Genomic DNA, 16,960 nt, shown 5'->3' on the forward strand with positions numbered 1-16,960 from the left:
TGCGAAAAGAAAGGCCAAGGAAAATGATTATTCACAATGACGAGGAAAGTCAACAACAACCCAGTATGAAACTTACCACAAAAACATGAGGAAAAAGATGATTCACAAAAGCAGAAACAGCCTCTACAGAAGACCCTTATCTCCTTCTGGTGTGCCCTGCAACACGGACGTCTGTGCAAAGAAACACGATCTCAAGGTTGTCTCCATTACACGCCTTGACACCATCCATCACTATAAAGTTCATTATCAAGATGTTTTCCTGTGCCATCATTAGTCCTGGGTAACGTGTGGTGATTGATGTGGCCTGGCGCTGACAACACCGCGGGTTGATCCATGTCATTAATCTACATTTTGGGCTGTGTCATCTCCAGAATCTCCCCTCCTCAAAGTGCATGAACATTTTTTCCACCACCTCCGGAATGAGAAAACCAGGTAAGAGGGAATGAGGTGAAAACAAAGATGAATTCTGCATGAATATGAAGCCACGAGACATGAAGCTACCCTCAGGGCTAACGCTTTACATTACGTTTCCCCTATTACTATGTAACTATATGGTAATAACTTTTATAACAGCACAGTAGTTAGGTTTTGCTATTATATGGTAATAGGGATTAGCAGTTATTACACAATTAGAACAGGGTCTGTAATTGCATAACCACTTGCTGAAGGCTGTTCCGCATGTGTAATTATTAATGTTATTAAAAAAAATGTTCCACTATGTTACTTATGTTTTGTAATTACACGTTTGAAAGTCACCTGTGAATTACCATGTTAATAACTCAAACCAAAATCTTACCTTGTAACTAACTACACAGTAACCCAAAAACCCAGGTAAAACCCAAGCAGTCCCAGAGTTGATATGGTCTTGGTATGTGGCTCTTAATAGACTAGGACCTAGTAAAAACACTTTTAACAACACTTTTGTTTTCAGTGGTTTAATTTCATGTACTGATACAAATTGTATTCTGCACGGGTCATTTAGTGTATGCCGACAGGAAATTTGCAGAGAAACTCAAACAACAATTTGATGGGAGATTTGTCCCCCCTGGCATTGTGCTTTGTGCTCCCTGTACAGTAGCTGTCCTCTGTGTAGCAGTTCAATTGAGATGGATGTTTTCAGCATTTAATTTGGCTCTTAATGAAGTGCAAAGGTGTCAGGCAAGTATTCAGTGTTTGAAGGAATGATCTTGATCTAAATGGCAAATTCCAAAGTTTACCAATTTGGAACTATGCTCCTTTGAGAAATTAATCACAGTTTGTTCATAGGCATGTTAATTGTAATTCACATTTTAATCCCACAAAATGTTTCAGAAATGGTAACAGTCTCTTATTCTTGATTAAATTCACCACCCACCAGTTCTACACGTCTTTGAGGAAATAAAGGCCTATTGCACTTCATGATAAGTAGCACCTCTTTCAGTTCATCACTTATACAGAACACCACTCGATTAAAATACTCATGTTCCACCACACAAGAAGATCCATCACAAGAAATGTATTTTATGCAATAATTCAATTTCCTGCACAGTATGCGGTCCCCCTGCTCTGATCAACACAATTACATATTTATGTTAATGTCAACACAACTACAATGCATTCCGAAAGTACTCAGACCTCTTGACCTTTTCCACATTTTGCACATTTATAAAAATAAGAAAAAAAATCCTTATTTACATAACAATTCATACCCTCTGCTATGAGACTCGAAATTGAGCTCAGGTGCATCCTGTTTCCATTGATCACCCTTGAGATGTTTCTACAACCTGATTAGAGTCCACCTTTGGTAAATTCAATTGATTGAACATGATTTGGAAAGGCACATATCTGAGCAAAAACCAAGCCATGAGGTTGTCCAAGGAATTGTCCATAGAGCTCCGAGACAGGATTGTGTCGCTGAACAGATCTGGAGAAGGGCACCAAACAATTTCTGCAGCATTGAAGGTCCCCAAGAACAAAGTGGCCTACATCATTGTGAAATGAAAGAAATTTGGAACCACCAAGACTCTTCCTAGAGCTGCCCGCCCGGCCAAACAGAGCAGTCTGAGAAACTCCCCAAATACAGGTATGCCAAGCTTGTAGTGTCATACCCAAGAAGACTTGAAGCTGTAATCACTGCCAAAGGTGGTTCAACAAAGTACTGAGTAAAGGGTCTGAATACTTATGTAAATGTGAAATTTCAGTTTCATTTTATTTAATACATTTTCAAAAATGATAAAAAACATGTTTTTGCTTTGTCATTATGGGGAATGTGTGTAGATTTAAGAGGGGGAAAAAACAATTTAATACATCTTTGAATAAGACTAACGTAACAAAACGTGGAAAACGTAAAGGGGTCTGAATACTTTCCGAATGCACTGTACATGCCCCGCTTCAATTTGCAGCTTGGGACTTCTCTTATGAGTTTTCAATCTCAAATTAAGATGGAAATATGATAACAGTCAGGTGGATCATGTCTTATAGTTGTTTGTCTAGCAACCACACTGGTTATTGGGCACATGCATTAGTGTTACTTTAAAGTACCACACCAGCGAAAATCCCCTTTTGTCAGCTGAAAGACGATGCCCATATCTTAACCATGAAGTTGCACAACAATTTAAGTGAGAAAAAAAAAATATATATACAGTTGAAGTTGGAAGTTTACATACACCTTGGCCAAATACATTTAAACTCAGTTTTTCACAATTCCTGACATTTAACCCAAGTAAGAATTCCCTGTCATAGGTTAGTTAGGATCACCACTTTATTTTACGAAAGTGAAATGTCTGAATAATAGTAGAGAGAATGATTTATTTCAGCTTTCATTTCTTTCATCACATTTCCAGTGGTTCATAAGTTTACATACACTCAATTAGTATTTGGTAGCAATACCTTAAAATGGTTTAACTTGGGTCAAACATTTCAGGTAACCTTCCACAAGCTTCCCACAATAAGTTGGGGAAATTTTGGCCCATTCCTCCTGACAGAGCTGGTGTACCTGAATCAGGTTTGTAGGCCTACTTGCTAGCACACACTTTTTCAGTTCTGCCCACAAATGTTCTATAGGATTGAGGCCAGGGCTTTGCGATGGCCATTCCAATACCTTGACTTTGTTGTCCTTAATTAAGCCATTTTGCCACAACTTTGGAAGTATGCTTGGGGTCAATGTCCATTTGGGAGACCCATTTGCGACCAAGCTTTAACTTCCTGACTGATGTCTTGAGATGTTTCTTCAATATATCCACATCATTTTCCATCCTCATGATGCCATCTATTGCACCAGTCCCTCCTGCAGCAAAGCACCCCCACAACATGATACTGCCACCCCCATGCTTCACGGTTGGGATGGTGTTCTCCCCCATTTTCCTCCAAACATAACAATGGTCATTATGGCCAAACAGTTCTATTTTTGTTTCGTCAGACCAGAGGACACTTCTCAAAAAAGTACGATCTTTGTCCCCATGTGCAGTTGCAAACCGTAGTCTGGCTTATTATGCCGGTTTTGGAGCAGTGGCTTCTTCCTTGCTGAGCGGCCTTTCAGGTTATGTCGATATAGGACTCATTTTACTGTGGATATAGATGCTTTTGTACCTGTTTCCTCCAGCATCTTCACAAGGTCCTTTGCTGTTGTTCTTGGATTGATTTGCACTTTTTGCACCAAAATACGTTCATCTCTAGCAGACAGAACGTGTCTCCATCCTGAGCGGTATGACGGCTGCATGGTCCCATGTGTTTATACTTGCGTACTATTGTTTGTACAGATGAATCTGGTACCTTCAGTCATTTGTAAATTGCTCCCAAGGATGAACCAGACTTGTGGAGGTCTACAATTGTTTTTCTGAGGTCTTGGCTGATTTCTTTTGATATTAAGCAAAGTGGGACTGAGTTTGAAGGTAGGCCTTGAAATACATCCACAGGTACACCTCCAATTGACTCAAATGATGTCAAAAAGCCTATTAGAAGCTTCTAAAGCCATGCCATCATTTTCTGGAACTTCCCAAGCTGTTTAAAGGCACAGTCAACTTAGTGTATGTAAACTTCTGACTCACTGGAGTTGTGATACAGTGAATTATAAGTGAAATAATCTGTCTGTAAACAATTGTTGGAAAAATGACTTGTGTCATGCACAAAGTAGATGTCCTAACCAACTTGCCAAAACTATAGTTTGCTAACAATACATTTGTGGAGTGATTGAAAAACGAGTTTTAATGACTCCAACCTAAGTGTATGTAAACTTCCGACTTCAACTGTATATCTATATATTTTTTATTGAACCTTTATTTGAACTGTAAGTCATTGTTTTAGTAAAAGTATGATATACAGTATTTGGGCTTGAAGTGGGAAATCCGAAGTGGGAACATTATGGAAATTTGCGTCAATGCTGTGTCTTTTCCAGATCAAATGACATCTAAGTCAGAGGAGGCTGGTGTTATGATTTATAGGAGGACAGACTCATTGCAATGGCTGGCAGGAATCAGTGAAATCATTCCAAACATATCAAACACATGGAAACAACATGTTTGACTCCGTTCCATTGATTCCATTCCATCCATTACAATGAGCCCATACTCCTTTAGATCTTACCACCAGCCTCCTCTGGTGTAAGTTATATCTGTCCTACATGTTAGTTACTAGGGCTGGCTTTAGTTAATTTGGAACCACCTACAATGTTAGAGCTAACACGTGTGAGCTTCTTACTTCCTGCTTACAACTTCTTGCTACTGTGGCTTACTGCTATCTACAATGCACTGTTGGGAGATGTTGGATGGACAGACGGTGAAACTATAAATAATAAAGAAAAAAGCTATATTATTCTGATGAGAGGGTGAAATGAATAGGTGAAATGTCAGCACAGTTGGGAGAGGGACACCTCATCATTTCTATAGACATGTTATGCATAACGGTGCTACATTAGCAGCAAGAGAGTAGCTAGCTAGCAAGCAGCAGTTGCTTGCTGTCTATACAGGTTTGGCTAGCTACTGTATAGCATACCTAACTGTGCGGTCAAGTGTATCCACATGTAGCCAGGCAAAAGTAAACCCAGCACAGGACAAACTAATTTGTTGTTGTTTATTCTGTCGAAGCTGAAATTGAATAGGATCACCATGAAGTAAAGTTCAGTCTAAATCACAATCAAGTGAAATAAATTACAATCAAGTGAAATAAATCTGTTAAGTGTATAAAAACAATCTGAGTACAATAAGTACAAAGTGAAATGCATAAGTTTTAGTGGCTCTGCTTTTTTTCTTTTTTATAATGAAACAATACCTGAAAAACACCAGTCTCAACTTCAACAGTGAGGAGGCGACTTTGGGATGCTGGCCTTCTAGGCAGAGTTGCAAAGAAAAAGCCGTATCTCAGACTGGCCAATAAAAAGAAAGGATTAAGATGGGCAAAATAACAGACACTGGATAGAGGAACTCTGCCTAGAAGGTCAGTATCCCATAGTCGCCTCTTCACTGTTGACGTTGAGACTGGTGTTTTGCGGGTATTATTTAATGAAGCAACCAGTTGAGGACTTGTGAGGCATCTGTTTCTCAAACTAGACACCAATGTACTTGTCCTCTTGCTCAGTTGTGCACCGGGGCCTCCCACTCTTTTTTTATATTCTGGTTAGAGACAGTTTGCTCTGTTCTGTGAAGAGAGTAGGACACAGTGTTGTACGATATCTTCAGTTTATTGGTAATTTCTAGCATGGAATAGCCTTCATTTCTCAGAACAAGAATAGACTGACGAGTTTCAGAAGAAAGGTATTTGTTTCTGGCCGTTTTGAGCCTGTAATTGAACCCACAAATGCTGATGCTCCAGATACTAGTAAAGAAGGCCAGATAACTCCAGATAACTAGTCTAAAGAAGGCCAGTTTTATTGCTTCTTTAATCAGGACAACAGTTTCAGCTGTGCTAACATAACTGTAAAAGGGTTTTCTAATAATCAATTAGCCTTTTAAAATGATAAACTTGGATTAGCTAACACAACGTGCCATTGGAATACAGGAGTGATGATTGCTGATAATGGGCCTCTGTACGCCTATGTTGATATTCCATTTTTTACCTGCCATTTCCAGCTACAGTAGTAATTTACAACATTAACAATGTCTACACTGTATTTCTGATCAATTGGATGTTATTTTAATGGACAAAAAATGTGCTTTTCTTTCAAAAACAAGGACATTTCTAAGTGACCCCAAACTTTTGAACGGAAGTGTATTTGTTTATTTTTCCCCCAACACCAAATACAAACATGTACATACAAAAAAACTATTTACAGATGCACACAAACAATGACTACATCTCCTCTGCCCTGACCCGCATGCTCAGACCCCCATCCCTAGCGCCTGCATTATTGTTTGCCACATTGCCTTAAATTGTACCAATTATTTTTTCTTCTCGCTTGCCCATGCTATTTCAATAGTTAAATTATTGTGTTCATGATGTTGGATTAATTGATTTCCAAGTTTTTAACTTGTTGAATCTAGGGGGCACTATTTTCATTTTTGGAAAAATAACGTTCCCAAAGTAAATGGGCTATTCTGTCAGGACTAGATGCTAGAATATGCATATAATTGACAGCTTAGGATAGAAAACACTTTAAACTTTCCAAAACTGAAAAAATATTGTCTGTGAGTATAACAGAACTGACCCCAAAAGGCGAAAGCCTGAGAAAAATCCAATCAGGGAGGGACTCTTATTTAGAAAGCTCTGCGTTCCTATCCGTCCCTATTGAGCAGTGAATGAGATATCAACCAGATTCCTTTTTCTATGGCTTCCCTAATGTGTCTAGTGTCACAATACATAGTTTCAAGCTTTTATTTTGAAAAATGAGCCTGAACGTCAACATTGCGTCAGTGGTCAGCTGGAGTCTCTCAGAGAGTTTTGTGCGTAAAAGACAAATGCGGCCATTGTTTCTCTCTTTCCTACTAAGAAGCCACCTGTCCCGGTTGATATATTATCGAATAGATATTTGAAAAACACCTTGAGGATTGATTATAAACAACGTTTGCCATGTTTCTGTTGATATTATGGAGCTAATTTGGCGTTGTCGTGACCGCAATTTCCGGTCGAATTCTCAGCCAAACGTGAAGAACTAACGGAGTTATTTCGGCTACAAAAATAATATTTTTGGAAAAAAGGAACATTTGCTATCTAACTGGGAGTCTCTAGAGTGAAAACATCCTAAGCTCATCAAAGGTAAACAATTTAATTTGATTGCTTTTCTGATTTTCGTGACCAGGCTAGGCATAATGCTATGCTAGGCTATCGATAAACTTACACAAATGCTTGTCTTGCTTTGGCTGTAAAGCATATTTTCAAAATCTGAGATGACAGGGTGATTAACAAAAGGCTAAGCTGTGTTTCAATATATTTCACTTGTGATTTCATGAATATGAATATGTTTGAGTAATATTTATGTCCGTTGCATTATGCTAATTAGTGTCAGTTGATGACAACGCTCCCGGATCCGGGATGGGTAGTTACAAGAGTTATACGTTTTTTCAAGATGAGAAGAGAGTCTTCCAGGCAATTGGGTATCTCACTACACCCCAATATGCCATGTCTTGAAATATTCAGACAGATGGATGAAGTTTACATTGTAATACTCCTGACAGAGAGGAAAAGGGGGGGAAGAGGTATTTATGACTGTCATAAACCCCCAGGCCTACATCATGACAATACTTTTTTAAAGAATGTCATCAACGAGGTATTACCAAAAATAAATACAAAAACGTTGCCATTCTATAAAGGTTTATTCTGCCTGTAAAATGTATGGGAAGATTAATCCGTTTAATTAGACGTGCTTTCATATTGTTGAGTAATGGAATAAAGTTATTTTTATATATTTGTTGTTGGTTTTCACTTATTAAGCATCCTAAGTATGGAATACTTTTTAGGTCCACTTAATGGATTGCTGGAGATTGTGAGTTAATCTTTTTCTTTTTACTATTTCCATTATTTCATTTTTTTCCACATACATTTTATGTCCTGATATTTTTTGAGAAAAAGTGGGCATTGAGTTTTCAATATTGGTCAGGTATATTAGAGACACACCTGTTTTTTGTTTCCTGTTTTGCATGTTCTTTTGGCATTAATACTTATTTCATTTCAGTTTGCAAAAAATGTAAAAAATATATAATTGAGTTTATAAAGCTGCATACAAACATGGTCTCTTTTTTACTTTCATGAGTAAGACAGCTCCAACATGCAGGTGTTTCAGCCTAGCTCAGTGCTTTCTGTGGTGGTGGGGCAGCTAATGGAAAATATATGGACCTGGGAAGGCGATGAAATGGGCTGCCTTGGAGAACCGATCGACGGCCACCAGGATAGTGGTAAGCCCTCGAGATGGAGGCAACCCTGCGATAAAGTCTACAGATAGATGAGACCAGGGCCAGATGGGGATGGGCAGAGGTTGGAGCAACCTGGCCGGTCGCTGACGTGAAGACTTGCTTCACGTCAGATGGAACAGGCCGCAACAAACGATCTCACATCCTCCATCATGTTGGGCCAACAGAATTTCCATCTCAGGAACTCCAGTGTCCGATTAACCCCCCGATTAATTTAGAGGAGTGTCCCCATTGTAGAACTCGGGACCGAGTCTGTTAGTGGGTCTCCCGTCGGGGTCAGGTTCTCAGATCTGGGCTTGTCGGACCGTGTTTTCAATATGCCATATGACAGGGGCTACAATGCGTGAGCTGGGGATGATGGGTTCGGGGTCCCTCTCCTCGTTAGAGACATAGTGTTGGCGGGACAGGGCCTCTGCGTTCTGATTCGTGGATCCCAGGCGATAGGCTGGTGTGAAATCGAACCTGTTAAAAAACAGAGCCTGGCGAGCGTTCAACCTCTTGGCTTCTTGAATGGAGACCAAGTTCTTATGGTCCGTCCAGATCCAGAAAGGTTTAAGTGCCCCCTCCAACCAGTGTCCCCACCTCTCAAGAGCCCACTTAACTGCCAAGAGCTCCCGGTTGCCTACACCATAGTTGCTTTCCGCTGGTGAGAACTACTTGGAGAGAAAGGCACATGGGTGCAATTTCTTCTCCTCCTCATTCCGTTGTGAAAGGACCGTCCTTGCTCCAGTGTCCGAGGCATCCACCTCCTTGACAAAGGGACGAGTCGGATCAGGATGACCAAGGACGGGTCTAGAGGTGAAACGTCCCTTGAGCTCCATGAATGCCCTGTCAGCCTCGGCGGTCCAGCAAAAACAGGTCTGGGACTTGCGGGTTAGGACCATAAGAGGAGCTGCCACTGCATCAAAGTTGCGAATAAAATGCCTGTAAAAATTGGCAAAACCGAGGATGTTCTTGAGTGAGGTGGGACGGGGCAAGTCGGCATCCGCCTCAATCTTCCATTTGGATGCCTGCGGTAGAGATAATGTGACCCAGGAAGGAAACCTGGAACTCACACTTCTCTATCTTGACATATAGTTGACTTGCAGGATGTGTCTCACAGGACTTGGCGGATGTGCAGTTTTTTTTCCTGAAGGGTCTTGGATAAGATCAAGATGTCGACGAGGTAAACAATTACGAACCGATTCAACATATCCCTCATGGTGTCATTGACCAATGATTGAAAGACTGCTGGTAAATTCGATAATCCGAAGGGCATGACTAAATACTCAGTGGCCACTAGGGGTTTTAAAGGCAGTCTTCTACTCATCTCCCTCCCTGATTCTCACCAGATTGTAAGCATTACAGAGGTCCAGTTTGGTGAATAAATGGGCCCCTTGGACCTACTCCCATGCAGAGGACATCATGGGTAGGGGGTAACGATTCTTGATTGTAATCTGGTTCAGCCCTCTGTAATCAATGCAGGGACGCAGGGCTCCAATCCTTCTTACCCACCAAGAAGAAGCCTGCACCAGCAGAGGGGCGTATGAAACCTGCCTCCAGTGACTCCTGGATGTAATTGTCCATGACTGCTGCTTCAGGGGTCGAGAGGGAGTACAGACGACCCCGGGGAGGTGTGGCGCCGGGTAGGAGTTCTATGGTACAGCTGTAAGGACGATGAGGGGGAAGGGTGGCGGCCTGCCTCTTTACTGAAGGCCTCCCGGAGGTTGAAGTATTCGAGATGGAGAGCGGAAAAGTCTTGGGGTCTTCAAGGAATGCAGGAGGACACAGCGAGGCTCTTCGTGGGGGTCTTTGACATTAAGTATGGCAGTCCTTACCCCAGTCTGGTAGGTGTCCCGTAGACCAGGAAACTAGTGGGTTATGTAGTGCTAGCCAGAGGTACCCTAGGATAAGGGGGTTCTCGGGAGCAGGGGTCAACAGAAAACCAAGAGTCTCAGAGTGGTTCACCCCAACCTGCAGTAGAATGGGCTTGGTCTGATATTCCACCTGACCGGAGCCAATCGTCCATCGAGGGCTTGAATCTGCATAGGGATGGGACATTTCACGCAGGGGATCTGTAACTCTCTGGCGAAGTCTTGATCAATTAAAATATCTGCGGTCCTGGAGTCCACAAAGGCTTGAATCTGGTTGTCCCAGTGGAGGGTTGCTGGTCATAGTTACCTCCCTGGGTAGCCTGGGTAGCCAGGAGGTAACTGCACAGCTTGTCAGGATCTCCCCCTGTCCTGGCGAGCCCTGGCGTTTCCCGTCAGTTCTGGGCAAGTAGCACGGAGATGGTAGAGACCTCCACAGTAGAGGCTGCAGCCTTCTGTCACATTCTCGGAGGCAGTTGTCGATCCTGAATGCCAGCGTTATTAGGGTCTCGAGGTCCTCTCCTAGTTCCCAGGAGTCCAGTTCATCCTAGATGGAGTTAGACAAACCCTGGTGAAGAGTGGTGACCAGTACCTCCGTATTCCACCCACTCTCGGCGGCGAGGGTGCGGAACTCAATGGTGAACTCAGCCAGTGGTCTGGCCCCTTGGATGTTGAACTGTCTGCTGGCCGCTTCTCGTCCGCCGACTCTGTGGTAGAAGACTCGTCGCAGCTCTGCAGTGAAGGCTAATATGGAGATGCAGGATGGTGGCTGCTGTTCCCACACCGCTGTTGCCCGCGCCAGGGCCTTGCCCAAGAGTAGAGAGATTATGTAGGCGATCATGGCCCGATCAGTGTGGAAAGAGTAGGACTGTAGCTCAAACAGAGCAATGGGTGAGGAACTCCTTGCATCCTCCCGGGTGGCCGTCATACCGCTCGTGGGCTGGGATCTTGGGTTCCCGGTGCAGGTTCCCTGGAGGAAATACGGTGACGCCTTTAGCGCTGGGTAAATGTATTTGTCACATGGGCCAAATACAACAAGTGTCGACCTTACAGTGAAATCATTACTTACAAGACCTTACCCAACAGTGCAGTTCAAGAAGAGTTAAGAAAATATTTACCAAATAAACTAAAGTAAAAAATGAGAACATGTCAAATGGGTGCCTGTTCAGCCCACCTTCTCCTGTTGTCTTAGATCAACTCCTTTGTCTTGCTCAAATTGAGGGGGAGGTTATTGACCTGGCGTCACACTGCCAGTTCTCTGACCTCCTCCCTATAGGATATCTCATCATTGTCGGTGATCAAGCTAACTACTGTTGTGTCGTCAGCAAACTTAATGATGGAGTTAGAGTCGTGTTTGGCCACACAGTTGTGGGTGAACAGGGAGTACAGGAGGGGATTAAGTATACACCCTTGAGGGGCCCCAGTGTTGAGGATCAGCATGGCAGACATGTTGATGACTACCCTTAACACTTGGAGGCTGCCTGTCAGGAAGTCCAGGATCCAGTAGCAGAGGAAGGTGTTAAGTCTCAGGGTCCTTTTATATTATTTGTTTTTTTATTTAACCTTTGTTTAACTAGGCAAGTCAGTTAATTGACGCTACCCATCCCTGTCGCAGGATCATTTTCGTCAGTAACCGCTGAATAATATAGCAACAGTCAAATAATATTTCTAAAAGTATTCATATTCATGAAATCACAAGTGCAATATTGCAAAACACAGCTTAGCCTTTTGTTAATCCACCTGTCATCTCAGATTTTGAAATTATGCTTTACAGCGAAAGCAATCCAAGCGTTTGTGTAAGTTTATCGATAGCCTAGCATAGCATTATGTACACTTAGCATCAGGAAGCTTGGTCACGAAAATCATAAAAGCAATCAAATTAACCGTTTAACTTTGATGATCTTCGGATGTTTTCACTCACGAGACTCCCAGTTACACAACAAATGTTCCTTTTGTTCCATAAAGATTATATTTATACCCAAAATACCGACGATTGTTTGTTGCGTTATGTTCTGAAATCCACAGGAAAGAGCGGTCATGACAACGCAGACGGAAATTCCAAATAGTCTTCATGATGTCCACAGAAACATGTCAAACGTTTTTTATAATCATTCCTCAGTTAGTAAAATATATATATTATATATAAATATATATTCGATAATATATCAACCGAGTGTGTAGGTTTTTCAATAACTGTGGGAGGAACAATGGCGCCTTTACTCTGTAGCGCAAAAACTCAATCTGAGAGCCCTCACCTATCCACTTACGCAATGTGATCTTTCACGCAAAATAAAAGCCTGAAACTATGTCTAAAGACTGTTGACACCTTAGAGAAGCCAGAGAAAAAGGAATCTGGTTGATATCCCTTTAAATGGAGGATCGACATGCATAGGAACAGAAGGGTTACAAAATAAGAGGCACTTTCTGATTGGATTTTCCTCAGGGTTTCGCCTAAAATATCAGTTCTGTTATACTCACAGACAATATTTTGACAGTTTTGGAAACGTTAGAGTGTTTTCTATCCTAATCTGTCAATTACAGTGGGGCAAAAAAGTATTTAGTCAGCCACCAATTGTGCAAGTTCTCCCACCTAAAAAGACGAGAGAGGCCTGTAATTTTCATCATAGGTACACTTCAACTATGACAGACAAAATGAGAAAAAAAATCCAGAAAATCACTTTGTAAGATTTTTTATTAATTTATTTACAAATTATGGTGCAAAATAAGTTTTTGGTCAATAACAAAAGTTCATCTCAATACTTTGTAAAAACCCTTTGTTGGCAATGACAGAGGTGAACTTCAGACGGGCCTGGACATGCACTGGCTTAAGCAGGGGGACATGTCTGGCACTGCAGGATTTGAGTCCCTGGCAGCGTAGTGTGTTACTGACGGTAGGCTTTGTTACTTTGGTCCCAGCCCTCTGCAGGTCATTCACTAGGTCCCCCCGTGTGATTCTGGGATTTTTGCTCACCGTTCTTGTGATAATTTTGTCCCCACAGGGTGAGATCTTGCGTTCAAACCAAGCTGCTTACCTATTGCAGATTCAGTCTTCCCAGCCTGGTGCAGGTCTACAATTTTGTTTCTGGTGTCCTTTGACAGCTCTTTGGTCTTGGCCATAGTGGAGTTTGGAGTGTGAATGTTTGAGGTTGTGGACAGGTGTGTTTATACTGATAACAAGTTCAAACAGGTGCCATTAATACAGGTAACGAGTGGAGGATAGAGGAGCCTCTTAAAGAAGAAGTTACAGGTCTGTGAGAGCCAGAAATCTTGCTTGTTTGTAAGTGAATTCATAAAAAATCCTACAATATGATTTTCTGGATTTTTTTTCTAATTTTGTCTGTCATAGTTGAAGTGTACCTATGATGAAAATTACAGGCCTCTCTCATCTTTTTAAGTGGGAGAACTTGCACAATTGGTGGCTGACTAAATACTTTTTTGCCCCACTGTATATGCATATTCTAGCATCTGGTCCTGAGAAATAGGCCGTTTACTTTGGGAACGTTATTTTTCCAAACATAAAAATAGTGCCCCCTAGCTTCAAGAGGTTAAGAACAAATTCTCAATTACAATGACGGCCTAGGAACAGTGGGTTAACTGCCTTGTTCAGGGGCAGAACGGCATATTTTTACCTTGTCAGTGTGGGGATTCGGTCTAGCAACCTTTCGGTTACTGGCCCAACACTCTAACCACTAGGCAACCTGTCATACTTAGCTTAGTGATGAGCTTCGTGGGCACTATGGTGTTGAACGCTGAGCTATAGTCAATGAACAGCATTCTCGCATAGTTGTTCCTTTTGTCCAGGTGGGACATGGCTACCGACGTGAGTGCTATGGGGCGGTAATCATTTAGGCAGGTTACCTTCGCTTACTTGGGCATAGTGGTGGTCTGCTTGAAACGTAGGCATTACAGACTCGGTCAGGAAGATGTTGAAAATGTCAGTGAAGACACTTGCCAGTTAGTCCGCGCATGCTTTGAGTACACGTCGTGGTAATCCGTCTGGCCCCGCTTCTTTGTGAATGTTGACCTGTTTAAAGGTCTTTTTCACACCGGCTTCCGAGAGCTTTATCACACAGTCATCCAGAACAGCTGGTGCTCTCGTGCATGCTTCAGTGTTGCTTGCCTCAAAGCGAGCATAAAAGGCATTTAGCTCGTCTGGTAGGCTCGTGTCACAGGGCAGCTCTTGTCTGAGTTTCCCTTTGTAGTCCGTAATAGTTTTCAAGCCCTGCCACATCCGACGAGCATCAGAGCCGGTGTAATAGGATTCAATCTTAATCCTGTAATGACACTTTGCTTGTTTGATGATTCCTCTGAGTGCATAGCAGGATTTCTTATAAGCATCCAGTTTAGTGTCCCACTCTTTGAAAGCGGTAGCTCTAGCCTTTAGCTCGATGGGGATGTTGCCTGTAATCCATGGCTTCTGGTTCGGATATATACATACAGTCACTGTGGGGATGACGTTGTCGGTGCACTTATTGGTGAAGCCAATGACTGAGGTGGTATACTCCTAAATGCCATTGGATGAATCCCGGAACATATTCCAGGCTGTACCAGCAAAACAGTCCTGTAGTGTAGCATCCGCGTCATCTTACCACTTCCATATTGAGAGAGTCACTGGTACATCCTGCTTTTGTTTTTGCTTGTAAGCAGGAATCGGGAGGATATAATTATGGTCAGATTTGACAAATGGAGAGTGGTGGAGAGCTTTGTATGCATCCCTGTGTGTGGAGTAAAGGTGTTCTATAGTTTTTTTCCTCTGGTTGCACATGTGTCATGCTGGTAAAAATTTGGTAAAATTGATTTAAGTTTGCCTGCATTAAAGTCCCCAGCCACTAGGAGTGCCACTTCTGGATGAGCATTTTCTTGTTTGCTTATGGCCTCATAGAGTTGGTTGAGTGTGGTCTTAGTACCAGCATAGGTCTGTAGAGGCAAATAGACGGCTACGAATAATGTAGATGAGAATTCTCTTAGTAGATAGTGTGGTCTACAGCTTATCATAAGGTACTCTACCAATACCTCGAGACTTCTTTAATATTAGGCATCGTGCATCAGCTGTTATTGACAAATAGACACACACCCTATTTGTGATCGGTGTGTCTTGTCTCTGAGCCAGGTAGCAATAGTTTGCAGTACGCATATAAGGTTCTAGGCCTTGCTCTGTTCCACCCAGGTCAACTGCATATCGCTGGAAAGGTTATCTCGTTGGCTACAAGACTGTCAAGGTGCCATAGTAACCAATTCCATGTGAAATGGATGTTTACAGCATATAACCAGGCATCATCATATTATTTATACGCAAATATATAGTCACTCAGTTGACATTCGATGTTGCCATTAAGTCATACATCATCAGATAACAATAGGCAAGATTTGTTCTTACCAACCTAAGGATTAATGTGATACCCCTCATGTAGCTATAGCTCAAACACAGACCAGATCTAAGCTTACCTTGTAAGATGTTTGCTGTTTGGTGAAAACATTGTGTAAAATAAACATTTTGACTCTCGTGGCTGGTGATCATTAACGGTAGGTCACAGGCAGACAAATAAGACATCCTCATGATCTGTGGAGTCCTGGCTTTCTGGGTGTATCAACATATTCCTTGTTTATTTTGTTTATGTTTCACAACGCTAACCGGAACGTAGCAGCCATCTTGAAATGAGGTCATCGGCTCGGCCGAGCATCACTACTCTGGACGGTTCTGACCTAGAATACGTGGACAAGCTAGACTGTAAACTCTCCTTCCAGACTCTTATCAAACATCTCCAATCCAAAATCAAATCTAGAATCGGCTTCCTATTTCGCAACAAAACTTCCTTCAATCATGCCGCCAAACTTACCCTAGTAAATTAACTATCCTACCGATCCTCGACTTCGGCGATGCCATCTACAAAATAGCTTCCAACACTCTACTCTGGAAATTGGATGTAGTCTATCACAGTGCCATCCGTTTTGTTACCAAAGCGCCTTATACCACCCACCACTGCGACCTGTATGCTCTAGTTGGCTGGCCCTCGCTACATATTCGTCGCCAGACCCACTGGCTCCAGGTCATCTATGTCTTTGCTAGGTAAAGCTCCTCCAAAATCTCAGCTCACTGGTCACGATAACAACACCCACCCGTAGCACGTGCTCCAGCAGGTATATCTCACTGGTCATACCCAAAGCCAACACCTCTTTTTGCCGCCTTTCCTTCGAGTTCTCTGCTGCCAGTGACTGGAATGAATTGCATAAATCGCTGAAGCTGTAGACTTACATTTCCCTCGCTAACTTTAAACATCAGCTATATGAGCAGCTAAACGATCTCTACAGCTGTACACAGTCCATCTGTAAATAGCCCACCCAATCTACCTACCTCATCCCCATATTGTTTTTATTTACTTTGCTGCTCTTTTGCACACTAGTATCACTACTTACACACCATCATCTGCTCATCTATCACTCCAGTGTTAATCTGCTAAATTGTAATTACTTTGCTACTATGGCCTATTTATTGCCTTACCACCTCATGCCATTTGCACACACTGTATATGGACTTTCTTTTTTTCTGTTGTGTTATTGACTGTACGCTTGTTTATTCCATGTGTAACTCTGTGTTGTTGTTTCTGTCACACTGCTTTGCTTTATCTTGGCCAGGTCGCAGTTGTAAATGAGAACTTGTTCTCAACTAGCTTACCTGGTTAAATAAAGGTGAAATAAAAAATATAAAAAAATAAGTTTGAATGCTCATATGTGGTAGTAAGTCACACCAAAGATTTTAAGGCACCGATCAATAGCCAAGATACTCAGCTTTCCACA

This window comes from Oncorhynchus mykiss, chromosome 17 (genome assembly GCF_057628025.1).
Source record: "Oncorhynchus mykiss isolate SJ-2025 chromosome 17, ASM5762802v1, whole genome shotgun sequence".
Classification (NCBI taxonomy): domain Eukaryota; kingdom Metazoa; phylum Chordata; class Actinopteri; order Salmoniformes; family Salmonidae; genus Oncorhynchus; species Oncorhynchus mykiss.